This window comes from Nelumbo nucifera, chromosome 8 (assembly GCF_055504915.1).
Source record: "Nelumbo nucifera cultivar China Antique chromosome 8, China Antique-T2T, whole genome shotgun sequence".
Classification (NCBI taxonomy): Eukaryota; Viridiplantae; Streptophyta; class Magnoliopsida; order Proteales; family Nelumbonaceae; genus Nelumbo; species Nelumbo nucifera.
This window is the reverse complement of record NC_142656.1, coordinates 47,755,701-47,783,312: the sequence shown is the minus strand read 5'-3', so window position 1 is coordinate 47,783,312 and position 27,612 is coordinate 47,755,701. Positions and strand designations below refer to the sequence as shown.

The following is a 27,612-nucleotide window of genomic DNA, read 5'->3' as shown; positions in this document are numbered from 1 at the left end:
GAGATTTGTTATAAATCACTGATGTCAGAAATTAGAGAAATTGTTTGTTTGGTATTATTGATATTTCATATCTTCCTATGTCTGAGAAATTGGCAATGAATTTGTTTGATAGTGTTTTATTTTATGGGAACTATCTCTCCCATCAAAATTAGATGCCATGTCATCCAAAAAAATTGGATTCAGCTTGAATAGAGGAATCATAAAAAATGGTGATTACACTTTTAGCCCTGATTTTAATAATCATTTTCTAAAAAAATTGTCAATTTCTCAAAAATCAACCAACCAAACAACAAATTTGTTAGCCAGTTTTGAATCACTGATATGGCTTTTGGCATGGTCACATGGCACTAATTTCTGAGATATCGACAATGGTACACAAACATCACCTTCAGCTCTACGTTGGTTTTAAATTTTACTAGTTTTGAGGTGGTGAAGAATTTATTCCTATTGTTATTTAATTATTTATTTTTTGCAATGTTCAGAGAACAGAGTTGTGGAAAGAACCAGAAAAGGGAGAAGTCCATGATAATGTGATATAGACATATATATATCCATGATAAGTAATATATATATATATATATATATATATATATATATATAAAATATTTTATAAAGTGGATGGATGATAAATTCCTTATTTTTTAAAGATAAGAGGTCGTGGGTTTAATTCTTGTGATGCGCTTTGAAATTTTAATTATTTAATAACCCAAACGATTTCACCAAATCAGAACTGATTCATAAGTTTTCTAATTAAACTTGTCTGTCAATCAGTTTTCACCATGTTTTTAGCAATTCCGATTCTTAAGGTGTGACCAAATGGCTATGGCCCTGGTTCGATTCAACTGGTCCAATTGGCCGATCCAGTCCATTTTCTGAAACATTGGTTTTTTGTTCAGAGTTTTACAATCTGAACAAACTGGGCATGTGTTGTTTCATCTGTTACATGTGATTGATGTAAATTCATTAACGTCGTTGGCCATGTGCGAATTTTATCTTACACTGTTGCAAATAGCCATTCTCATTTGTCTCCTCATGTTGTAACATGATTCGATGAACATAATATAATAGTTTTAGTTACTATGAACTCATCCAATCAAATTAGGCTTCGATGCTCAAATTGCCAACATGCTAAAGTTTTATCAGATGGATAAATACAAAAGTAAGATGTATTTATACTTATTTGAATTTAATGTTAAAATTGTATGAATGAAACCACAACATGATTCCCATCGACTTTGGTCACTTTCCAATTGGATTTGATTTCCCTAGCTAATTTGATATATATTCAGAAAATGTTGCATAGGATGGGAAGTCCTTATAATTTGTAAATCATATTAACGACCAGAAGTAATTGAAACCACTGCAAAGAGAAGAACTATCAAGAATCAACACCGACCATCATTGTCTTCTCTTTCATCTCACCAGAAAATTGAGATAAATAGCATGGTTTTTAAAATCGATCTAGAGATCAAATCGATCAGGGGTCCGGTTATCGGGTCGAATGGTCGGATCATTCGATTTTAATGGTCGGTTCTTTTTAACAAAAAATTAAAAAAATAAAAAATGGTTAAAATCGTTCGAACGGTTAACCGTTCAGGTCAATAATTTGTTGACCAAAATCAACGGTTTTTTGAAAAATCCCGATTTTGAAGAATAACGAAACCGATCACTTGACCAGTTCCCATTTTTCTGGTCCGACTATCCGGTTCGATTTTGAAAACACTGATAAATAGAGTTGGACTCGACAGAAGAAAGTTTGGCATCACCATCCAATTGATCGCAATCATCATCGACAGTAGTGTGGGTAAATTTGTTATCGCTCTTGATGGTGGCCCATAGAAGTGATCGCATGCGAGAATTATGTCACATGGGTTGAGACCAATGTTTTCAAAACCAGACTGGATCGGATGATCGGATAAAAAAACCGAGAACCGATCAGATCTCCAATTCTGGTTTTAACCATTGAAAAGGTTAGAGAACCGTTAACTTGCGTAGTCGAATTGCTAAACCATTTGATTCGGGCAGCAATTCACGGGTTCTACTTTTATTTTTTTCTGCATTTACAAAAATAAAAACAAAAAAAAAGAAATTCCACCCGTGTCCTAACTCCCAATTGAATTGTTAATTGGGGCTAGGGTTCAAACAAAAGTTATTTTTTTCATTCTTCCCTTCCCAGTTCTCAGCTTCTCGCTAACCTCTGACAACCTGCGGCAACGGCAACCTATGGTGAAGTACGGGACCGATGGTTAATGCTTCATCTATGGCCACCTATGGTTAGGGGTGGCAAATGGGTGGATTGGGTGAGGGTTGTGTATCAATCCACCAAATTAACCCTTTAACTCATTTGCCACCCTATTTATTGGGTCTTAGTGGGTCATAATCCACCTTGACCCTGATCCACCCTAACTGATCCATATGATCCGCTAATCCAAGACAAGTATTAATAAAATACAAATATTTTAGCTACACAGAAATATAAGTATTAAGAAAAAATGATGAAAAATGAAAATACCAATATTAATAAAACACAAAATTGTAAAAAAATATTAAAAAACATAAAATTGATATAAATTTGCAAGAAAAAAAATGAAAATGATAAGATTAAAAAAACATATATTGTTTTAAAAAGTAGAAATTGCATAAAATACCTAAATTGACAAAAATTCAAAATAATTATATATTTCAACCCAAAACTTGTGGAAAAATAAAAAATGATAAAACTCAAATAATAAAATAAAATGTATAAAAACAGAAAAAACAGGAAAAATTAAAAAATTAAAAAAAAGAAAAGTACATAAGTTGCAAAAAATTATAAAAAGCAAAAAAACATAAGTTACAAGAAAATACATGAATTTCAGCAAATGTAAGAATACAAAAGAAAAATAGAAATTGCAGAAAAAAAGAATAGCAATTATAAAAAACAACAAAAATTGCACATAAAAATATAGAGAATTATAAAAACATTGAAAATGCAGATTGTGTTCTGCAATGGTGGGAAGACTTGAGAGATCTGGTCCAATTTTGGAAAGGTTTGGGAGGGCATAGATTTGGGTTCGCACCAGATCTTGAATCCCTGTTTCCGGCTATTGCTGCAATTGCAACAAAAAAAAAAAAATCCTCTGGCCTTGCTCTGTAGTGGTGAAAAGACCAGAGTCAGTGCAAATCCAATCTCAGTTGCCGGCTATCGTTGCAGCGGCAAAAACACAACCCTCGGTCGCCTGCTCTGTCTTCCATTAGAGGTGAGACATCAATGGAGCTATTCAAACCATTGTTCGTCAATCGCTGACCGCTGCTGCATCTCCCTACACTCTCCTTCTATTCGGTGGTGAAGAAGAAAAATACTAAACTCATGGAGCTATTCGATCCTTAGTTAATCACCGACCACCGCTCATCTCCATTCTCACTCCTTCCGTCAGTGGTGGAGAATAAAACCTCAGCGTCATGGAGGTATTTGAACCTCAGTTCGCCAGTCATCGGCCGCCGCTGCATCTTCATTCTTTCCTTTCACCATTCGATTATGAAGTTGCAAACCCCAAAGGCCTAAACCCTTATTCGATCATTTACTTGTGATCCAATGGGTACCCTTGACCCAACCCCACCCTAACCCTTTTCTCTTGATCCCAATGAATCACTTGACCCATATTGACCCACATAAGAGATGGGTGGGTATTGGTGGGTTTCAATGAGGTTGGGTTGGGTGGGTCAACCTTTGACCCAACCCCACCCTACCTATGGTGGACACAAGTTTTTGTATTTCTCAATCCGAGCCTGAGCCGTGAAGTGCAAGGATTTACAGCGGCGACCGGCGGTTACAGACCAAAATTTGTAGTTTCATCACTGATCTATAGCAGTTTGCAGCGGTAGTTTCTACTCTTCCACCGGAGTTTCAGCGGAGATTTTAATCACCGTTGACCAAATTATACAGCGATTTTAATCACTGGCAACCAGACTACAATCACCGGCGACCAAACTACAATCACTGGTGGCGATTTTAATCACCGGCGACCACACTACAATCCATCGATCAAACTATTATTTATAAAATATTTTTATTTTAATATATTTATGATATTACGGGCCAAACCGTTCAACCCGGATGGTTGAACAGTCGAACAAGAAAACAGTCCCCTGACTGATTCTATTTCCTGGTGGGTTTTCCAAACCTTGGTTGAGACAGATGTAACCTAATTAATAAATAGATAACTAGCCAGAGGCCTATCTTAAAAGGTAATGGGATCTCCTGAAAGCAAAACTTGTATGAATAATCTAAAAGCAGGCATCCAACTGCACATTGGGAACATCTTTTCCCATGAATTTGAAACACATGTTTGGAAGATATTCCCCATGTGCGGCTGGATGCCATGCACTCAGAGTTTTTTTGCTCTCAGGCTCAGCTAAAAAGAATTGACATTTTCTTATTCAGTCATCTCACAACCCACCAGCAATAGTTCAATTTGCGCGAATAGATGGGCCTATCTTTGGAGTTTTGGTTTAAAGAGTGGAGTTAAACAGAGGGGCATCTTTGTTATCTTACAAATACTATTAGTTTTTTAACAGTAAGTGTTGGGCTGGGCTTGGGTTGGGTCAAGCTCAAGCAACGTAAGGGTTAGAGCTGGGCCCAGCCCAAAAATAATAGACTTGGTCCAATCTGTAAAATTGTAGGCTGGGTCGGTCTGGGCTCAGGTTGAGTCCATCCAAATTGCATGGATCCATCCAATTGCACCCCTTAAGTAGTACAAGTTATGGAGCCATTGTGCAATATCTGATTCACAAAAGTAGAGAAGAATTTGGGATGTTATGCCAGATATTACTCTAGTACAACTTAAATCAAAATGATACATGAAGTATGAAATCAAACAACTTCATTTCTTTCAGACATATCAACACAAGCGCAGTTGAAATTGGACATATGTCTGTAAGATAATTCTTGCATTGGCAACCAAAGTGGTAGACATAAAGCAAAAGCACAAGATCATTACCTAATTCCACAACAAGCCTATTAAACCAAAAAGGAACCTAGATTGGGTCAACTTTTATTTACTGTATAATTTGAGAATGATAATTAATCTACTAAAAGCTGCTCTTGAAGATGATCATTCAACTCGGCCCTAAGATGGAAAATGTCTTGACTAATGCCTTGGCTAAAACAGAGGCAACAAGGAAGAGTATTGTTTGGGGAATATGGGTTAGAATGGGATGAGTAATAATCTATGATCCAGAAAGACATGATAAATACAAATAAACCCAAAATCGTACATACATACATTGTAGACAAGTTTAAATTTGTACATACATACAAACCCAATTGTGGGTTTGAGAGAAAATACCCAAAATGCCCCATTCATTTGATCAACCCGAGACAACCTTCACAAAGCCCCTTCTCTTCTGAACGCCAAGCCAATATGCATCCTCATCACAGACCAAAGTACAGCCATTGCCTGAGAAGAAGCAAAACAGCCATCTCCTGAGGCAATACTGCCGCCATTGCTGAAAATAAAACACAGCATCACAATCATTTTTTAGTTAGGCTGTGTTTGGTTTGAAAGAAAAAGTAAAGAAAGGAAGAGAAAAATAGGGAAACTTTTATAAATCTTGTATAGGTTTCCTTACTTTTTTTTTCCTTTCTCTACCTTTTCCTTCAAACCAAACATAACTTTAATGTTTTATTCATTTTCTTAGTTGTTGTGAAAAAGTATGCATGATCTGTTTGAATATTCTTTAAATTTATCTTTCCTTAAGCAAACATCGATACACCTGATACCTAGGGTGTTAATGGACCAGTTTTGGGTTGGACCCCATTCAAATCAAAATCAATGTGGATGAATTGGATGGACCAATAAGACATATTAAATTGGACCAGTCCAATTCAAAATAGTTATTGGATTGGATTGCAAGCTGGTCCATCCACAATGGGTTTATATTGGATTGGGTCAGATTGACCCAATATTCAGTCCATTGATAGAACATAAGAATAGAGGTTTCAATGGACCAAGTTTGGTTTGGAACCAATCAAAATTAAAATCAATTTGAACAAACTGAACGGTCCAGACATTGAGTTGAACTGGTCCAAAATGATCCAAAATGTTCATTAGATTGGATTGAACCTGGTCCATCTGTAATAGACTCATATTGGGCCAAATCAGATTGGACCAAATTTGGTCCAATTGATACCCGTACTGATACCCACAAGTGAGTATTTGAGTGTGTCAATATGGCCAATACCCATCATTTTTTTATTTTATTTTATAAACATTAGAAGGATGTTTGTAAACCACCAAACTATTATTGTATTGGTGTATTCGTGTGTTTCAAGGTCCACTAATACAGATACGATACATATCGATATTTTGATCCGTCTTCTTGAGTGGGTATATTCTATTATACTGATCACTGGGAGCTTGAGTTTGTTGGTTTGAGTTTCTCGTGTAGGCCAAAAGAAAACAAAAGAGATGGAAGAGATTTTGTTGCTATTTTGTCTATGCTTTCTGTTGTGGCGTTCTTACTCCTTTATTTATGGAAATGCGGTCAGATTTCTAGATCTTCCAATGGTCGCAGAGAAGAAGATCAAGTTTCACGGAGAGAATTTGTAGTTTGTTCTGGAGCTCGTCGAATGTGGCATAGACTAGCTGCTACCAATACATCCGCAGCCCCATGGAAACTACAGAGGATATTGTTTACGGAAGTGATGAGAATGCTCCTTAAGGTGAGTACTATGTTGCTAAAGCATTCAAGAAATAGGAAAAGAAATGGAAAGAAGGAGAAGCTCAACGATAGAACGAGGAATCAATATGTGAGTTTTGGAAAACAAAACAAAACTGTTACAAAGAAATGTAGGGGAGGAAAGACGAGGAGTGTGAAGCATAGGAGCATTTACTGGAAGATGAAGCTAGGGCTCAAAATGACAAGGAAGAGGAAACTGCTATATTAGAGTATGAGAAATGAAAATGGGAGTTCTTTGTTGATATTATCTCAGAAACTGAAGTGCAAGATGGGATTCCGGGCTTAATTTTTGAATTCGTGGAATACGTATAAATCAAAATAGTATCTGATTACATAAAGCATGAGGGAAGAGTTAGCATTTCACATCTAGCCAGCAAGTCTGACCAACAATGCAGAAGGAATTACTGTTTCATAATTAAGTCCAAACCCAGTGTACATCTGTGTTCGACTAGAGGGAAGGAATATCTCATTGTCATGGGATGTAGGTTCCATTGTGAATTTGGAGCACTTTGGATTGGTGGGAGTTCAGTTGATGTTTCAGACTTACAGATGTACACATTGGATTAAAGGCACTTTGGAGAGGTATTTCAGGATTTGATTGAGAATTAGGGCAAATCTTGGGCCTGCTATCTTTGATTGAGAATCAGAATTGCAATGTTTTGTAGAGGTATTTCAGGATTTGGAAATGGTACAGGCTACAGCTCTGGTAAGTTTTTAGTAAATTCTTTCTATAAGAAGCTATCTGAAGGAGACTTAGGAACTTCCCTTGTAAGGAAATTTGGGGGCAGTGTGGCACCCTTGGAGGTCAAGTCAAGTTTTGTACTTCGTTGGAGGTGCTGGACAAAAACACTTGTTCATCCACTCTAAATTCACTAGCAGATTATGGACTCATTTTCAGAATGCAATTCATTGGCAAGGTTGCCATCCTAATTTTGTTGGCTAACTACCGAGTGGGTGGCATAAAACATGAGAAGGAGAGGCAGTTCAGCTTGGGCAGTGATTCCTCTAACCATTTTTTGCACTACATGGATGGAAACAAATGCTCAACTTTTTTTTTTCCTTTTTATCAGAAACGGTAACTTTCATTAGAAAAATTAATAAAGTACAGTGACCACCCAAGATAAGGGTGTTGACTTTTAGAAGAGAGATTTCAAATTACAGAACAGCCCAAAACAAGTTCTCCCTGAAAGTTCCTTGTTTTGCAAGGGTGTCGGCTAATCCATTAACTGATCTCCTTGTCCATCTGAATCGTACCCCAACCTCCCTTGCTAAGCAAGTTACTTCCTTCATGAGTTGACGATATACTCAGACCCCCAAGTTGTGTGATTGCATCCACCCAATTAATAATTTAGAGTCCCCTTCTGCGGTTCTGCCTCAATCTGGTTTAGGCCCCATTGCTTAGCCAATCTTAATCCTTGGAGTAGGGCCAAGATCTCTGCTCTTAGAGAGTCTCCAACACCTATTGGACCAGAGTACAATGCAGTCTGCCTTCCCTATCTCTGAAAGCTCCTCCCACTCCTGAGGGACCTGGGTTGCCTAAAGAGCTTCCATCAAAGTTTAGCTTCACCCATTGTTGTGCAAGAGGGATCCATTGTTCTTTTATTACAGACCTTGCTGAAGAAGAGCTTGCCACAATGTTCCATCCTCTATATAAGTCCTTAGATGAATAGTCTTTAAATAACGGAGAAGATTTGAGGATAACCTTGGTAGTAACGCAATCAATGACCTGTTCCTTAGATCTTTCATCTCCTTAAAAGATCCTATTGTTTCTTTCTTCCCAAATTAACCATAAAACAATTGCTCTTGTCGCTCTCCACGTTGCTCTTCCTTTCTTTTTTGGGAGTCTAAAGAAGTTTGGATCAAAGAGTATTGCTACATTTGAAGGAGGAGTCCATCTACACTCAAAAGAGAAGAAAACCAATTCCAAACAAAAGAAGCAAAAGGACAAGATATTAGTAAGTGTGCAATTGTCTCACCACATGTCAAGCAGAGGCTGCACACATGGGGTGAGAGGCAACAATCCGTTCTTCTTTTTTGAAGCATGTTTAAGGTATTGATTTTTTGGAGCACCACCTCCCAGCAAAAGGCCCTTATCTTTGGGGATACAAGGCTGCACCAAACCTCCTTTGTTGGAAAGAAACCTGCCATTTTAGGTGCTTGAAGAAGAGCAGTGTAGAAAGAAGCACTAGTAAAAAGTCCAGAATGGGAAGCTGACCAAATTCTGCTATGCAGGCAGGACAGATCTAGGAACACACGGTTAAGAAGGGCAATCAGATCATCAACCATTCCCATCTCAGATTCCCTCAACCCCTTCCTCAATCCCAAACCCCAAGAATTACCATTTAGGTAGACAGAGGAAATTAATTGTTTTTTCTTTATTCAATACTCAACTTTTTGAGAGTAAGAAAAGCTCAATGGAATCTGTAATTAATTCAGCTTTTGGTTTGATCACTGGCTATCTGCTAGCCTGATTACCAGTGGGGAGTTCAACCAATCTTTTTTGTCTATAGACCTATTTTATTCTTACCCTATGAACAAAATGTAGAAAAGCTCATTCTACAAGGGGTTATGGTGATAATTAATACAATACTTCACCTTTTTCAAAAAAATAAAAAAGAGAAATACAGTATTTTTTGCTCCTTGGTCTTCTACTTGGACTTTTTCCCTTTGAAATATGTTGGTTGGACCTAAGGTTATTCACCCATCAAGCATGATTTTGTCTGTTTCTCCATTGTGAACAAACAGTCTGTTTTGTTTAGTATTCTTTTAGATGGTAGTTTTGCGTTGTTTATTGTTAATAATTTGGATAGGGGTGTTTTTGTCATACAAAAAATAGTTATTAGGGTTGACTGGCTGACCATGGTCGGTTTGGTTTTGTCATGGTCAGTAGTAGAGACCTGATGGAAGGTAATCTTCTGATAAAAAGAAAGTATCTGATGGGGGGGGGTTGGAGGTATATCAAAAAGCAAAGGTTAGTTTAACAGAACGGGCCAAATGTGAGTGGGAATTTCAGATGTTAACCCAATTGAGCAATGGTTTTGACTACCACTGTTTGCTTAAAGTCTTTGGTAGATGTCATGACCAACAGTTATGACAGCCAACAAAAATAAATTTAACATTTCAGAATTAGACCCTGGCTTAGGCATAGAGGGCCCCCATCTTCTTTGCTTTTACAGAATTTACCTCTCTAAACTAATGCATAGTATAAGCTTCAATAAGAAAAGAGCATTGGGTGAAGATGTGTATATAGACATAGATGAACATGCACACACAAAAAGGGATAACCTTTTTAAGTTAATCTTTAAGTAATAACTGATTTAATACATACAACGACATTCTGCCACTAGGTGGTAATCTGAGGAAAAAATGTTTTCGGAAGCCAGTGACGGAAAGGTTTGCTAAGAAGTTGGCCTTGTGGAAAAGAAACTATATCTAGGTTGGGGGCAGGATAATTTTGATTAAATCCATGATGGCCAGCTTACCCATCTATGTCCTCTCCACTTTTCTGATACCAGTCAAGGTGGCTAAGAAGTTAGAAAAATACATGAGGGAATTTCAACGGGAACGGGGGATGAAAATAAAAACCACCTAGTCAAATGTGAAGTGGCATGTAGGGCCATAAAGAAAGGAGGTTTGGGAATAGGAAATCTACTACTTAAAAATACTTCCTTGCTTGGTAAATGGTCGTGGCGCTTGCCTCTACAAAAAGAAAAGCTCTGGCATAAGGTTAGTATGAGTATTGATGGTGTTTCAGACAATGGCTTAGATGCTAAACTGTCTCTTAATTCTTCAGCTTGCTCTTCTTGGAAAGCCACCAATGAGGTTTGGTCCTACTTCCATAGATTTATCAGCAATGGCATTGGGGGTGGACTTAGGGTTATGTTTTTTGGGAAGATTTATGGTTGGGGGTGGAATCTGTCTCCAAATTTTGGTCAGTCTCCTCACTTGAATTGAATTGGGATTTTGGCTTTAGAAGGGATCTTAAAGAAAATGAATGTATTCCTTAGTCGTCCGTTTGGCCAAGCTTGAAGCTGTGTTTTTTGATAGGCAAATTGATGACAATAGGATTTGGTTCATTTCTTCCTCCATTTTGTTTTCTTGTGCTTCTTTCTTCAATTCTCCTTGTGAAAGAATTATGGAGTAGACCTGTCTCCCTAGGATTCAGGCCTTGTTTTGGGAAGCGGTTTTGGGCAAGGTTAACTTCTACGTGAAAATATAATTAATAATTATTTATTATTTATTTCTAAAAATTATAAAAAATAAATACATTATATAATATATTAAAAAAATAGTTATTAAAGAAGAAATTTCAATTGCTTTGTAGATATGATAGATAAATCCATAGATCTAAAACATATTTAATCTTTATAGGTAGAGAAAAAATTACATTTTCAAATTTTTTGTTAATTTATATTTTCCCCAAATATCTTCATGAATTTTTCATAAATCTATTGATAATACAAAAAAAAAATTGTGATTTTGAATGTAAGAAATGTAGGTCAACATAAATTTAAACATTCAAGAAAAAAGAAGAAATCACGAGATATTATAAAAGATTGAAAAAATTACCTATTTTTGCCATATTTTTTCAAAATTTAAAAAATCATTAAAAAAATTAACGATTCACACTTGTTTCTTGCAAACTTTTGCAAATCTAGCACTTTAGGAATGAAGTTAGGTGTTTTAGAGTCATTTGGGGGTGAAAGAAGGCTTATTTCGAGAAAAAGAAGCTTGCTTTTCCCCATTTAATTCTCTTTTTAATTTTTGGCCATATCTTTTTCGTTAATATGCCCCGATATACCCCCAATACAGGTCCGATACACATGAAAGAAAACAAAACGTCCGATTTTCATATATATCCTATATCAGTTATTAAAAAATACAATACGATACACCCCATCAGATCGAAATTTTATACTTACACACATAAAGGGATATTTGGAATCAGCTTGATGAGATGGTTCTAAATCATACTTTCTTTTTCTACCGAAAACAAAAAGGTCCTAATTGAATGGGCTTTGCATTGGCTGAAGTCGGTCTCGTGAGATGATACCTTGGTGAAAACTATTCGTCTGTTACGCGGATTACGGTGTTGTTGATTTTTTATCAATTTATGATGCCTGTTGGTTGAGTATTGGGATCTGCTACTTATAGAGCGCGACTCACCAATCTCACCTTCACATTATTGGCGCGCTCTGTAAAAACAGAAAAAAAAAAGTAGATTCAAAGGGGGCGAGATCACATCAGTGCCCCACACGGACAATCCTAGGCACATCCACCGTGCCTGTAAAAAGCAGGAGAGCAAATCAGCCCCCATTGCCCCCACAACGTCCTACAGCACATTTAAGCCGTGTGCTGGGAATATCTCCCGATGATGACACTAGAATTAATAATGTGATCGTCAGGAGATATTCATAATACACGGCAGAGATGTGCTGTAGGAGGTTGTAGAGGGATATCTGGTGGGGGGCTGATTTGAACTAAAAAAACAGATCCTAACAGGTTGGCTGATTCATCTCGGAACGGGATCTGCTCCTCACAATTTAAATCTCACAGAGGGGCCAGTAAAAGTATTACACAAGCATTAAATCTCAGAGACACACACACGAGTTCTGATCAGGTCCAACAAAAATTCCAATAATCGATCCCAACTGAATACAACGTCTCACCAATGACAAGGGAGATGCTCCCAATACACGGTTGCAAACCCTGTTGTAACCGTTTTCCAGGACCCTCATTGAGACTAGATCCGGTGAGTCTCTATTATTCTCACCACTAGCCTTAATTATACATTTATTGATTTATACCATGTCTGGTCCATCCGAAACAGGTACAGGATTGCTCAAAGGACGCTTCATCATAAGCCTATACAGAATTTGCAAAGCATGATCCACGGCCGTTAAAATTCTCCGACAAACCCACTGTTGCACCTGATCAATTATAAATCGCAGCAGAGGCAAGAGGAGGAAAATATAAAAGAGGGAGATGATCCACCTTATAATGGCGTGCGGCATAAATATCAAAACCAGAGAACCCACCATTAGAGCTGCAGACAAATTGCGGATATGATACAGGATGAACTTCAGGGCCCGTCGATCACTGCCATTTGAATAATAGAAGTGTGCAACACAGTAAACTAGAATAGCAAGAACGGAAATGATCAAGTTGGAAGAGTATGTCGTACCGGTCTGAGACTTGAATTGGAGCAATTCCACAATGATAAAAACAAGAAACTTCAGTATAGAATGAAGGCTGACCATGGTGCCGAATGTAGCCCGGGCTTTAAGCTCCGGTGGGGGTTGTGCAGACGTGAAAGGGGCTCACGCATTGGGATGATTGAGATTTGAGAGGGAATTTGAAAGTGGTCTATATAAAAACCACTATGGACCGTCTGTAATACTGAAATCGGTTTGTGAGCGATACCGGTGATACCGTTGAGGCGTTGAGTGGTGAAAGGGCCGTTTGCATACCAGATAAGGGAGGATTTGGCGAGAAACAAAACTCAATTCGTGACATCTTCCATCTCTTTTGTTTTCTTTTGGCGGAGAAACTCAAACCAACAAACTTAATTATAATAGAATATTTTCTTTTGGGCCGAGAATCTAGAACCAAGAAACTCAATTAGAATATTTTCTTTTGGGCCGAGAATCTAGAACCAACAAACTTAATTATAACAGAATATACTTGGTAAGAATGGATTTGGCCCTCCATTAAAATTGGGACACCTGATACCTCATGCAAATCAAGTGCAGCCTCTTTGAATACTGTCAAAGCAAAATCAGCTCTCCTCAACCCCTTTTAATCAATTCATATTTCTCTGAGAAAAGTTAACTGCCAAAGCAAAATCAGTTCTCCCCAGCCCCTTTTAATCAACTCATACTTCTCTGGGAAAAGTTCGGATGGACCGCTGAAAATGAATTGCAGGCATCTCCTCTCCTCTTTCCTCTGTGGCTCTGTCAATGGAAAGTAGAATTTAAAAATCTCACAGGCTATTAGAGGGGTCATTTTAGTATTTCTATTTCAGGGGTAATGTGGAAAAATTTTTATGAAAGAAAGTGACATGGAAAGCCATGTTAGAATGCCACCTTATCGTTTAAGTTTTTTTGTAAAGCATCATCTAAGATTCAGATTTCCAAATCGAGCCCTTTTGTGTTTTTCACAGAAAACAGAAAAAAAAAAAAAAAGAAGAGATGAAAACCTTAAGGCTATCTGGCTATCTATGATTTGAATAAAGATGCCCTTATTTTATAAAGGAGTAATTGTTATATTCAATTTTAGAATAAAAAGGAAATCGAATTAGTTGTAGATGAGTTAATAGCCCTATATTTGATTTTATTATTATTTTTTAATCACAAAATTTTGAAAGATTGAGAATGAGACGCAATGTGTGTTTGTGTGTGAGCGGGTGAGAGAAAATGAGTGTTGATGTGAACAAGTGTCAAGTGTGCTTTAAAAATATTAATAAGCGTGCACATGATAATTCTATAAAGTAAATTTAATTCAATCATTTTACTTAATCGACATTTCAAAACAATCAATTGAAACTCATGCATTTGGCATTCATTAGTTTAATGACTTGTCTCCTTTTGCATTTGGCATTCATAGAGGAATTTTAATTGCAAAAATGAGATAAATCCTTAAAATAAGAATGTCAAATGTAGCCTATTAATGTTCGGATTGATCGAGGATAACAAAGTAAATTCACTCTTAAACTTTGAAGGAAGGCCGAAGGCCTTGAGGGTCCGGAGGAGATGAGCCGAGGCCGAGAGTTGGAGGTTGAGGTGGATTGCTCCTTTGGATACTATAGAGACCAAAGGCTAGTACTGAGAAGGGCGTTCAAGGAGAGACGAGATATGGCTGCTCACTTGCATGTGCGAGGGGTCTAGAGGAGCTTTTGGTAGTGGCTCTACAAGCAAGAAGGCATCAGATGCCTCAGGTGGGAACCTGAGGCAAGGACTTTGATGGTCAAGTTAGTATGCACACAAGGTAAGCAGTAAGTCTAGAGCCGAGGGGTCCAGACGAGGTCTCAAGTAGCACTAAGTCCTAAGAGGAGAGAGATCTAGAGATTACTAAGTTTCGAATCCTTTACCTTGTGAGGGGTAACTTGTATTTATAGTCAGAGTTGCCATGGGGTAGTTGGGCTCGGATGGTCCAGATGCGAGCCGTACGAGGGCCTGGTAAGATGTTCTGCCAAAGTCATGCGGCGCCTTGCAATTGGGTCCGCCTGGTTTGCATCAGGTAACCCCGAGTGTCCTCATGGCGAGCCTATGGTGGCGCCCTCTAGTCCACACGTGTCAGCCCTATCAGGCTAGCCGAATGTGCCTGCATCACTTGCCCCCCACTCCCGAGGCCGAGGTGGGGGTTCGGAAGGGGCTCCGACTTCGGCCAATGGGAGTGTCGATATTGGTAGGTGCCATCGGGCTTATTTAGCGAAAAGTACCCTATAGTGGAATCGCATTTGTCTTGCTTCTGCTTCGACCTGATCTTAGTTCGTGGAAGAAGGGTGAAGCTGCGGATGCCTCGGCATCGGCTGGGGAGCCCGAGGTGGAGGGGGCCCGATAGAGTTGAGCCTATGCCTTGTACTCACGCGGCGACGGTTTGGGGCCATTCGCGACATAGGATTCGTGGACTGACACGCTGGGGTCATGCCCAACATGGGTCTGGCGCAAGGAGAACCTTCCGTAGGGGGAGCAAGCGCTCCAGGGGAACTGGTCTACACATTCGCCGAGTCTGTGCGCCTGAACCGGTGGGTTGCAGTGAATGGGCCTGTCGGTTTGCTCGGCGTCATTTCATCTCTCTGAGGATGAGTGCCGAGTGTCACACCATGGATGGGTAGCGAAGGTGGAGGGCTCATGGTCGTTGGATCCGGTGGGATCTGGGTCATCCATTCTTCTATAAATAGGGGCCTTAGCCGCGATTTTTCTTTGTCATTTGTTTCTAGGAGCCCTTTGCTGTCGAGTGAACACTGCTCCTAGACCTTCAACTCTTCAACACACCTCGTGTTCCTCTTTTTCTTCTTCATCTTTAGGTAACACTTCGAACCATGTCTCATTTCGACTCTGGTCCTGAGTGCTATGAAATTCCAGCTTATTTAGAAGGGAGCTCTCCTCAGACTCCTACTACCCTTTCTTCCTTAGGTCCGCTGGCCATCATCCCCCCTCAGCGAGAGGTGATGGTGTTGAGGGAGAGGGTAGCTTTCGGGGGTGCCGAAGGCGGTTGTCGAGGCAATGGCCCTCCCTATGAGAGTGCCACGTATGTGACGCCGAAGGAGCCCGAGGGGTCCCCCCAAGCCAAGGGGGAGTGGACCCCAGAGCCCATTTCGAGGACGATGGCCGAAAGCACTGCCCGAGGGGTGGCCATAGCTGACCTGCCACGCTTGGAGTTCGATAGCAATCTGGATGTGGACCAAGTGAAGGCCTTAGCTAGGAGGTTTCATATACTTCGGTCCTACAAACTTAGGGTTCCCAATGTCAGTGACCAGCCGTGGAGCCCTGAAGAGGGGGAAGTTTGTGTCTACCAACACTTTCTAGAGTTCGGCCTTAGGTTCCCTCTTCATCCCTTAATCTCGGAGTTGTTGTAGTGGTACAGGTTCACGATTAGCCAGCTCATCCCCAATGCCATTAGGACCCTAGTAGCTATGTTGGTGTGGGCTCGGCTTCGGGATGTAGAGTTGACCCCGAAGCTATTCCGTGCCATGTTTGTGCCAAGGAAGAACTCTTTCGAGGCCAACATGTATTATCTTCAGCCACAGAGGGGGAGACCCGTTGATAACCCCATGCCCGTTTACAACTGGAAGGGTAAATTCTTTTACATCACTCATCCTAAAGGTTGGTCGTTTAGGTCAAGGTGGGGAGAGGCTTGCATGATAGTCGAGAGGTGTCCCCCTTTGCTTTGGGATGAGGAGGCCGCTGTAGTAGCTCACCTACTCGTGTTGGGGACAATCAAGGCCAAGCCTTTGGTGGAGGAGGAGTTTCCCTTGGTGTTCACGGGGCTTAGCGTTGCCCCCATCGGTAAGAGAGGTCTTGTAGTCTCTTAACACGTTCCCTTTGTTCTTTTCTAATGATACTGACTCATCTTTTTTTCATTTGCAGAGGTGCCGATGGATGCTAAGAGGCTGTTGCTAGAGAGTGCCCGTGCCAGGCAAAAGGCCTAGGCAAACAAGAAACCGGGAGGGCCGACGCTGAGGAGGCTTGTCGAGGAGGTGCCCACGTGGGACGAGTGGGTGCCTGCCCCCACCAAGGGGGCTGACCGACAACAAGTCCCCATCGGCCGAGGGATGCAAGAAGCCGGCCGAGGTGAAAAAGAGGCCCGTCGAGGTGGCCAAGGCGGGTAGGAAGAGGCCCGCCTAGGAGGCCCCCAGAGAGCAGCCGCCGAAGAAGGTGGCCCACAAGGAGTGTCCTGCTGGGGCACCACAATAAAAAAACCTCCCACCAAGGGGTATCTGGAGGGGCCTTCGTCTGCCCCCGCTTCTGTACAATAGCCAGTCGAGGGGTCGAGCAGCTCACCAAGATCTTTCGCCCTCGGTGGAAGATCCACGAGGGGGATTTCATCATTGAGTAGGGGGTCGACAAGGCCTTAGTGAGCGGAGCGATCCCTCCAAGGGATCTTTTCGAGATGATGTAGAGTGACCCCCAGACCATCCGCGACGAGGGTCTCTATCACTTGGCTAAGGTGAACTTTTGTCCTCATACTTCGTCTTTTCCTCCACAATTCTCCTTTTCTCATTGTTGAGACTCTTATTGGTGATACCTGATGTAGGTCTGCTACCACTTCTCGGTCTAGGAGATTGGATGGGCCTCACCCTGAAGCGCTTGGATAGGCTCAAAAAGATCAATGAGAAGCTCCAGGTAGTGGTTGCCATGGCCAAGAGCAAGCCGGACAAGTTCAGGGCAGTCCATAGGGACGAGCAACAACTTCTGAAGACTCTAGAGGATGACTTGAAGACCACAAAAGCTCACCTTGACCAGGTGTAAGAGGCGTTGAAGAAGTTCGAGGAGGACATGGCTCACCTCAGCAGCATTGTCATGGAGGCTTAGCTGCGGGCAACCAAGGCTGAGAAGCAGGCAGTCAAGGCCGAGAAGCAAGCGACTATGGCTGTAGAGTCCTTCAAGCAGTCGCTCGAGTATCAGCGAGCCCTCATGGACTATGCATTTGCGATGTACTTGGACGGAATCGAGGACACTAAGAAGGCTGCCCTACAGGTGATGCCCTACATTGACGTTGATGGGATGAAGGTGATCCTAGACTCCCCTGAAGAGTCTATCGCGGTCCTCAACTGGGCTGCTGATGGTGCTGAGGACTCTGCCCTCCCCCGGTTAGCGGCGAAGCTTAGTGGGGTTCTTCTTCTTGTTTTCTGTCTTTCTGTTTGTTTTTTGCTTTTCTTATTGATGTAAGTGTGCTTGGCCGCTAGGACCATAATTTTTTTGTAAATGCTTTATACGAGATGAATGAAAAATCCAAGTGTTTTTTGTACAGTGTGTTCTTTCCTTCTCTTCTCTCCCTTTTTTTCATTGTCGAGGGGTCCCTCGAAAAGATCACAGGGCACAAAAAATAGCTCGCACTATCTCGTTATACGCTGACCTTAGATAGCTAGGAGGGAGAGGCCAAGGTGGAGCCGTGCGACCAAAGTGCAGCTCGCCTAGCCTAATTCCTTCCAAGTGTTTACTTAGGCAAGGCCGAGGTGGCCTATTGAAGTGTTGGGGAGAGGACGAGGCAGAGGTGTGGTTCGCCTCGCTCCCTTCCTCCCAAGTGTTTTTTTAGGCAAGCCCGAGGTGGCCTATCAAAGTGTGGGGGAGGGCGAGGTGTAGCTCACCTGGCTCCCTTCCTCCAAATTGGTTACTTCGGCGAGGCTGAGGTAACACTCCAAGGAGGTCGGGGTCTCAGTCCAAGGCGAACCGCCGAGTTAGTCGGGGTTGTCGCTTTTACTTAATCGCGCTAAGTGTATAAGACCAAGAGGCCATCCTCCACCGAGGCGGGTAGTGAGGCATGTGAGGCCTCGACAGTCCTGGTGTATTTCCGTTTGGAGAGGTGTTACGTTGGGGTGTTCACCACTGGCCATGTGCCCTGGAGATGGTCCGGCATGAGCGTATGGTCCTTGGGGGAGGCTGCGCACTTTGGCCAGTCATGAAGCCGAGGAGTCCTAGGGACTTAGTGAGAACACATGCTAAGCATTGAGTCAAAGAGGAACTTTGCTTTATTCATTCATCATTTTTCCATCAAAATTTACATTTACTGGTAGTACATTTGGAGGTTCTCCGAGTTACATGTCCGAGGGACGGGTCTTCCATCTAAGTGTTCCAGACGGAAGGTGCCAAGGTTGAGGACTTGCTTGACCTTGTAGAGCCCTTCTAGATGGAGCCCAACTTTCCTACTCCGGGTTCGGGGACCATGACCTTCTTGAGGACGAGGTCCCCCTCTCGATAGTGTCTTTCTTTCACCTTCAAGTTGTAGTATGGGCCACTCATTGTTGGTAGGCGGCCACCCGGATTTGTGCCTGCTCCCGGGCTTCTTCCAGTAGATCTAAGCTTTCCCTCAGTGCTTTACTGTTCTCGGCTTCACTATACACTTCGATTCAGAGCGTCAGCTGTCCGATCTTTGATGGGAGAACTGCTTTTGTACTATAGGTCAAGCCAAACGAGGTCTTTCCCGTGGCCGTCTGAGGTGCGATTCGGTATGCCTAGAGGACATTGCTCAGCTCATCAGCCCATAGACCTTTGGCTCGGTCTAATTTGGTCTTCAGTCCATCCAAGATGGTTCTATTGGTGACCTCGGCTAGGCCATTTGTTTGGGGATAGCCTACCGAGGTGTATTGCTACTTGATGCTAAGGGAGGCGCACCCCTCTCAAAACTTGGCATCGTCAAATTGCTTCCCGTTGTCGGTGACCAGCATGTGGGGGAGGCCGAAGCGGTAGATGATGTTCTTCCAAAAGAAGATCTAGATTGCTTAAGCTGTGATGGTGGCTAGGGGTTCGGCTTTGACCCACTTGGTGAAGTAGTCGATAGCGATGATGAGGTATTTCCTGCCCCCCATTGCCTGAGGGAAGGGGCCGAGGAGGTCCATTCTCCACTTGACGAAGGGCCAGGGGCTGCTGAGAGCTGAGAGAGTCATGGATGGCTAATGGCAAAGGTTAGCATGTCTTTGGCATTTATCGCATCTCCGTACCAGCTCGGTTATGTCCTTTTGGAGCATCAGCCAAAAATACCTATGCTTTAGTGCTTTCTAAGCTAGGGCTCGGCTACCGAGGTGGTTGCCGCAGATGCCTTCATGAATTTCGTGAAGCACATACTCGCCCTCCTCTTGGTGGAGGCATTGGAGGTAAGGCAAGGTGAATGACCTTCTATATAAATTTCCTTCTAGCAAGGTGTAGTGGGCTGCCTGATGTCAAAGTCGCCTGACTTTGTTCCTGTCGTCGTGCAGTCGCTCTGTCAGTAGGAAGTTGATGATGGAGTCCATCCATGATGGTTCGGCCTCCATTGGGAGTATTTGGGCCTCTTCTATAGAGGGCCGAGGGAGTTTCTCCACGCAGACAGCGCGACTGAGTGTTGCATCCGAGGTGTTTGCCAATTTAGAAAGGGCATCAACTCTTGTGTTCTCGGCTCGCGGGACTTGCTGCAGGGAGAAGTGCTGGAATTGACGGGCTAGCTCTTGAACTTTGGCAAAGTAGTTGGACATTCTTTGCTCTCTGGCCTCGCACTCACTGTTGACTTGGTTTACCACCAGTTGTGAGTCGTTGAAGGCTTTGACGTGTAGGGAGCCGATGTCCTTGGCAAGCTGCAATCCAGCGAGGAGGGCCTCATACTCTATTTCGTTGTTAGATGCCGGGAAGTCAAACTTTAGCGCATATTCTATGACTGCATTGTCTGGGGTGAGGAGGATAAGGCTTGCTCCACTTCCTTTGGCGTTGGAGAACCATCAACCAACATTTGGGGTGAGCCTCCTCGGCCGGGCGGTCCCCTTCAGCATCCTCGGGGGCTCGACGAAGGGCTTGGCTAAAGGTGCACTTGCTACGAAGTCTGGTAGGGATTGTGCTTTGATTGTAGGCCTCGCTGGTATTGTATGTCAAGTTCAGAAAGCTCGTTGGCCCACTTGGTCAAGCGCCCCGAGCTCTTGAGTTTGGCGATGACAGCCCTAAGGGGCTGGTTCTTCAGGACCACTATAGTATGAGCTTGAAAATACGGCTTGAGCTTTCTAGCCAAAACCATGAGGGTGAATACCCGTTTCTCCACCTCAGGATACCTGGTTTCGATGTCATAGAGGACCTTACTGATGTAGTATATCGGCTTCTGCGTTCCGTCTTCTTTTATCATAACTGAGCTGATTGCCTCATCTCTGACCGACAGGTATAGATACAGGGTTTCTCCTGGGACTGGCTGAGCGAGGAGGGGAGGCGAGGCGAGGTATGCCTTGAGTTCGTCAAAAGCACGCTGACACTCCTCCGTCCACTGAAAGTTTTTCAGCTTCTTGATGGTGTAGAAGAAGGGTAGATAGTGGTTGGCTAACTTTGACATGAAGCGATTGAGGGCTGCTATCCGGCTATTGAGTCTCTGAGTTTCCTTTACCGACTGAGGGGGTGCCATGTTAAGTATGGCTTGTATCTTGTTTGGGTTGGCCTCAATGCCTCTTTGTGTAACGACGAAGCCTAAGAACTTGCTTGAGGTGACGCCGAAAGCACACTTGCGGGGATTAAGCTTCATGTTGAACTTTCGCAAGGTGTTAAAGGTCTTGGCCATGTCCGAGGTGTGTGCTTCAGCTTTTAGGCTCTTCACCACCATATCGTCCACATAGGCTTCGACGTTCCTCCCCATCTGATTTTTGAACACCTTGTTGACGAGGCATTGCTAGGTGGCCCCTGCATTCTTAAGGCCAAAATGCATCACTTTGTAGCAGTAAGTACCATGCTCGGTGATGAATGAGGTCTTCTCCTCGTCCTCGGGGTGCATCTTTATCTGATTGTATCTGGAGAAGGAATCCATAAAACTAAGTAGTTCATACCTTGTAGTGGCGTCGACGAGGTGGTCTATACTTGGCAAAGGAAAACTGTCCTTAGGCAGGCTCGGTTAAGGTCTGTGAAATCAATACAGATCTGCTACTTCCCATTAGCTTTCTTTACAAAAACAACGTTTGACAACCAGTTAGGGTAGTATACCTCTTAGACGAAGCCAACGTCAAGTAGCTTGCCAACTTCCTCTCCTATGGCCTTCCATCGCTTGGGTCCACGCTCAGCTAGTTCGGATAAGTTCTCTGGGGGAAGGTTGGACCCTACATGGACTATTTTCTCGGGCTCGGCCTCGTCTAGGGTAACTGAAGTGAGGTCCTCGGCTAGTTGGCCTCGGCTCGCTAGTTCCTCCCTAAGGTCGATGCCCTCTAGTGGCAATGCTTCCTTGTTCTTGCCCTTTAGTGCCGCCATATAACATTGGCGGGCTGCTTGCTGGTCCCCACGAACGACTCCGACGTCGTGCTCGGTGGGGAACATGAGGGCGAGGTGGTATGAGGAGATAACTGCCCTGAGCGCGTGAAGGGTCATCCTTCCCATGATTGCATTGTAGGGCAAGCCGACCTTCACGACCAAGAACTCGTTCATCCTCGTCACTTGCCGAGGCTCGGTCCCTACCGTGACAGTTAGGGTAATTTTTCCCTCCGGTCTGACCATGTTACTAGAGAAGCTGACTAGTGGGACATTGGTTGGCTGGAGGCGCTCATGTGCTATCTTCATCTTCTAGAAGGCTTCATAGAAGAGGATGTCGGCCGAAGAGCCACTATCGACAAAAATCCTCTTGACTACGAAGTTTGCAATGATGGCCGAGATCACCAAAGCATCATCATGGGGGACTGTGACCCCCTTCAGGTCGTCGTCCATGAAGGAGAGGATCTCCTACTGTTTCGGCTTCTTGGGGGAGGCCCTTGGATGTTTAGTTGCCTGGCGTAGGCCTTGCGGGCTGAAGCCGAGGCCCCACCTGAGGTCGTGTCCCCGGCGATGATGTCGATGACTCTGGCTATCTACTGGTGGTGGTGGTGGTGCTGCTGCTGCTGGGAGGACGAGGTGCTAGCCTCACCTTCGATGTACTGCTTGTGGTGCCCACGGCGGATGAGGGACTCTATCTCATTCTTCAAATCATAGAAGTCCTTCGTGTCGTGGCTAGTGCCGTGGTGGTACTTGCAGTACTTCTTTGTGTTCCCCCTCTTGGGGTTCCTCTTCATCTTCTTAGGCCACTTCATGAATTTCTCCTCCGCGACCTGCATCAAGATCTGGGTCCTGGTGGAGTTGAGTGGCGTGTGTGAACTATAGGCTAGGGCTGAGGATGGTGGCTTCTTGTTGTCCTTGCTGTTGTTGCTATTGTGGTGTTGGTGGTCCCCGCTCTTCCTCTTCTTCTTCTCGAGGGCCCGGTTGTGGTGCTCAGCTTCCCTCTCCTGGTTATCCCTAGCCGAAGCCTCTTTGGCCGCAATGTACTTCTGGGCCTTCTTGGGGAACTCTAGCTTCATCTTAGGTAGGGTCTTAGCAACCGAACACTTGAGGGCCAAGCTGGGGAGGAGCCCGTTGATGGCGGCATGCATGGAGACCATAGGGTCAAGGTCTCGAACATCAATCTCTTCTTTCTTGAAGCAGTCGGTGTAGGATCACAGACTCTCACCCCACTTCGGTTTGATGGACATCAGCGAGACTACGCTCTTCTGGCATCGTCTACTGTTGATGAAACGAGCAAGTAATAGGTTGGCAAATTGCTCCCACGGGCTGATTGACCGAGGTGGGAGACTGGAGAACCCACGACGGTGCCCCCCCTAAAGGTGGCCTAGAAAGTCCAGCACATCAAGGCGTCAAAATACCCATAAAGTATCATGAGCGCTCTAAAACTTTCCAGGTGGTTGTCGGGGTCTAAGTTCCTGTCGTACATCTCCAACGTGGGAGCTTTGAAGTGCTGGGGAAGAAGCTCAGAGATGATATCCGGGTGAAGGCATCCATTTTCCCCATTGGATTGCTTTGATCGGCCGAGGCGTCAGCTCAGCTCTCTCAGACTTGGCGGAGCTCGTCCTTGATGACCCCGAGATCGGCTTGCTGTTCGGTAATCCGAGGGCAGATGGGGCTTGCCACCCATCTTTGTCTTCACGGGCATGATGAGAGTCGGCACGAACTTCGGAATGCTCTGAGGCAGGATTATGCGCCTCTTGTCTAGCACGGCGTTTGTTCAGGACGTCATAGAGGTCCGAGACCAGTGTGGGAGAGGCGTGACGTTGGTCCTCAACCCTTAAGTGGGCTCTATGATGGCCGAGGTGCCCACCTTCATCTCTGGGGTTCTCCCTCTTGCGGTGATGGTGCTATTCAGAGGGCTGGTGGCTGTCTTCGGACCGCGCTGGCTCTTCCTCCCTTCTGCTAGGAGGTCTCATATTTTTTTGTGTTGGGCTAGCGGGTTGGCTACTGCCAGACTCGGCAGGCTTAGCCCGTTAGGGGTCGGCTAGGCCGAGTGCTGGGGGCTCGACATGCTCACGTCGGCCCTAGTGATCTGACACCCCGGCGGGGCAGTCGCCTCTAGAGGGACCTCCTACATGGGGCAGACTTGTTCCACGTGCTGCATGAGGTATTCTAGATGATCGAGGACCACCTGAAACTGTTCATTGGTGACCAGGTTCTGGGGGTTCCTGGCTCTTTGTACCATGGTGATCAATGCTCAGGAGTTTCAAAGTTTAAGTTAGATTGGAGTGTCTTAGCGACGTATCCCACAGACAACGCCAATTGTTGATGCTCGGATTGGCCGAGGACAACAAAATAAATTTGCTCCCAAGCTTTGAAGGAAGGCTGAAGGCCTTAAGGGTTTGGAGGAGATGATCTAATGCTGAGGTGGATTGCTCCTTCTAGTACTGTAGAGGCCAAGGGCTAATACTGAGAAGGGTGTTCAAGGAGAGACAAGATATGGCTGCTCACTTGCGCGTGCAGGGGGGTCTGGAGGAGCTCTCAATAGTGGCTCTACAAGGAAGAAGGCGTCAGAGGCCTCGGGTGGGAACCCGACGCAAGGACTCTGACGGTCAAGTTAGTATGTGCACAAGATAAGCAGTAAGTCTAGAGCCAAGGGGTCCAGACGAGGTCTCAGGTAGCACTAAGTCCTTAGAAGAGAGAGCACTAGAGATTACTGAAGTTCCAAATCCTTTACCGTGTGGGGGGTGCCTTGTATTTATAGTCGGAGTTGCCAAGGGGTAGTTGGGCTTGGATGGTCTAGATGCGAGCTATACGAGGGCCTGGAAAGATGTTCTACTAGAGCCGACGCCCTGTGATTAAATCCGCCTGATCCACATCGGGTAACCCCGAGCGTCCTAATGGTGAGCCTATACTGGCGCCCTCTAGTCCACATGCGTGAGCCCTGTACAGGCCAGCCGAATGCGCTTACATCACAGCCTATGATTCATTTGCTTACAAAAAGATGTATGCAATATCTACCATACCTTCTGAGATGAAGGCTTGGGTTTTCCGAGAATATAGAAATGTTGTAAAATTTGATTCAGAAGTGACAGTGCCAACTATCTATAAAAGTATTGACTTAGAAATGTTCTAAGTCAATACTTTTATACATTGCATAATATTATAGGCAAATGTTCATGTCTGATATTTTTTAACATAAATCAATTCAATGTGACATCTTGTATCGTCTTTTAAGTTATCTATCTGTACTAAGCTATCTATAAAAATGTAAATAGATGTCCCTGGTTTCTAGCTACAATTTTCATTAGATAACAAATGATTATTTTTTAAAGTTTGAGTTGAAAATAAGGAAAAACAAAATTATTATATCATTTTACATTTTTTAAAGTTTGGTGTAAATATCATTTTACATTTTTCATTCAATGTTTATTTATATTATTATTAAAAGTGTGAATAATGGTGTAAAACTTGTACTTGATTAAATTACCCCAAATTTTGAATTTGGTCATTTTCTAATTTTAATGATGGAAATGTAATTTGAAAAACCACTTTTCTTTCCGTTCAAATCCCTCTCATTAAGTCTCATACTTGAAGTATTAAGGCTATGTTTAGTGAAAAAGTGGTTTGAGAAATAAGTTGAATAAGTACTTGTTGTTGTTTGGCAACTCCTTTCCCAAATCACCTATGCTTACTTATTTTAACTACTTATTAGGGTAAGGTTGTTTGGCGAGCCACTTGACCAATAAGTACTTATTTTTGTAGAAATGATATTTTTAGCCCCTACTTCACAAATACATATAAATGTTGGTTTTTGAATATTATATTAAATTATTTCGATAGAAATTAATACAAATACCAATAATAAAAAATAACGGTGTTAAATAAATAATTAATACTTTACAAAAACACTCTTACAAAGATACTTCCAAAAGAAAAAGTTCACAAAAGTACTTTTTAAATAGCACATCTATGAAATTTCTTTCAAGAAATACTTTTACATTGAGCATTACAAATTTTTCAAGAATAGGAAGAGGGCCTCCTCAAGGATAATTTGAGGGGGAGTCAAATTATTTTTGAAAACCTTCATGTTTTTGTTTTTCCAGATTAACCATAGAATGAAGGCACATTTCTCTTGAATGTTATCTTTTTTTCTAATTATAAGAAATAATTTTATAAATAATAAAAATGTATCCAAGAAGGAATCATATCATTCAGCACATCACTCATTCCACTGTTGCGTGACAACACTAGAGTCATTAGTTAAGCTAAGGAGACCAGGGCCCACATGAAGTTAAAACACATTAAGAGGAAGTATCACATCCTATGAGAGCTTGTTGGTAGAGTAGAGATCTACATTTAGAAGGTAGCATCAACAATTAATGTAGTGGGCCCATTGACGAAGCTGCTAACATAGAAAGTGTTAAAGAGACACGTGGACAATATGGGATTGAGGGTTATGCTTGATTAGACCCATTGATGTACATAGGCATTTATAGATAATAAAGTACATAATTCTTTTATGTTCAAAATTGGGGTGTTTCTGTGAATTACTCCTTAAACTGGACACTTATGAGACTCGTATTAATTTAAAATGTTTTCAGCCAATGGATAGACTTGGGAGTTTATCCTAATAAGGCTGACATTGGTATGCTTTCGGATTGGTGAAGTAGCTTATCTTGACTACTATGGTTAAACCCCAATTGGATGTACAATCACCAAATTAGTCCAACCTTGATCATGTACAACTCCAATTAGATTCCTATTGCTGCTTTGACATCACCTCTGGTGGACCATGCACTACCGAATCTAAATCACAAAAAGATGGCTCGTCTAAAAATGAAGCATCTATGCACTAATGAATCTATTGCTCTTCATTTGGATGTTCTAGAGACTGAAATGGTTGTGGTGGCAAACCATAACTTGCCACCAAAAGCATCATGATCATCCTGTCTTGGAATTGCCGAGGTGGGGGGAGCAATTCGACCTTTTCAACACCTCCTCCAACAAGTGAAGCCTTCATTGTTTTTTTTTTTTTTTTTTTTTTTTTAATTTCAGAAACTTGGTGTGATATGCAAAAATCGAATAGAATTCTACAGAGACTCTTTCATTATCAGTACTTTATTGTGCCATCTCAAGGTCAATCTGGTGGTATGTGGCTTGGATTGGTCAAGAATATTCAACTCTATATTCGTTATTCTTCTTCTCATGTTATCCATGCTTCTATACATAATCTGCCTCATCATTTTGTGTGGGATTTAGTTGGTGTGTATGGACATCCATAGAAGGCACAATGACAAGAAGTTTGAGTGAAGTTTTTTACTTTGGATTCCAACATTAGTAATCCTTGGTGTTTAATAGCAGACCTTAATGCCATTAATAACCCAAATGAAAAGCAAGGTGGCTAGAAAGTTGATTACAGACAAATCCAATTATTCAATTCCATGGCAGAAGATTATGGTCTGCTAGACTTGGGTTACAAAGGCCC

At 42.7% G+C, this 27,612-nt stretch overlaps 1 pseudogene; it reads left to right on the top strand.

The window, feature by feature from the left end:
• Nucleotides 1–2,988: 2,988 nt before the first annotated feature.
• Nucleotides 2,989–7,287, top strand: LOC148789979 (uncharacterized; annotated as a pseudogene).
• The last annotated feature ends 20,325 nt before the right edge of the window (nucleotides 7,288–27,612 follow it).